The sequence below is a fragment of the Octopus bimaculoides genome, chromosome 18 (genome assembly GCF_001194135.2).
Source record: "Octopus bimaculoides isolate UCB-OBI-ISO-001 chromosome 18, ASM119413v2, whole genome shotgun sequence".
Taxonomy (NCBI): Eukaryota; Metazoa; Mollusca; class Cephalopoda; order Octopoda; family Octopodidae; genus Octopus; species Octopus bimaculoides.
In genome coordinates this window covers 48,816,464-48,817,021 of record NC_068998.1, presented here as the reverse complement: position 1 = coordinate 48,817,021, position 558 = coordinate 48,816,464, and positions in this window count along the sequence as shown.

The following is a 558-nucleotide window of genomic DNA, read 5'->3' as shown; positions in this document are numbered from 1 at the left end:
TCCCTCTCTCCCAACTCTCTCTCTCTCTCTCTCTATCTCTCTCTCTCTATCTCTCTCTCTCTCTCTCCCCACTCTCTCTCTCTCTCTCTCCCTCTCTCTCTCTCTCTCACTCTCTCTCTCTCTCTTTGAGTTATGGTGGTGGGGGTACAACATTGTCAGTGGGATAACACTATATTATAATAATAACTGACAGGCTCCATGGAAATTCCTTGTTTATAAATATTCTAACTTTAATGTTCATCCATAAACTTGTATTCATAAAAACACATCTTCACAAAGTTGTTTCATTTCATATCAAAAGATTTTTTTTTTCTATGATAAAGAGCTCGACCTCAGATTACTAACTTTAAGATGGAGAAAAATATCTTGTATTCATTCAAGAGCACCACCAAATCGTCTCTGGTGTTGCTTCCTTGTTTCAACGTTTCTCAAATTAGGCAAGTGTTCTTCGTTTTTGTTTTCACATCGGGCCCCGTTTTTTTTCACGAAGTTCTTCCTGATATTCTGTCTGTATCCCCTCTGCTAATCTTCCTCTCTGTTGTATATATATATATATAT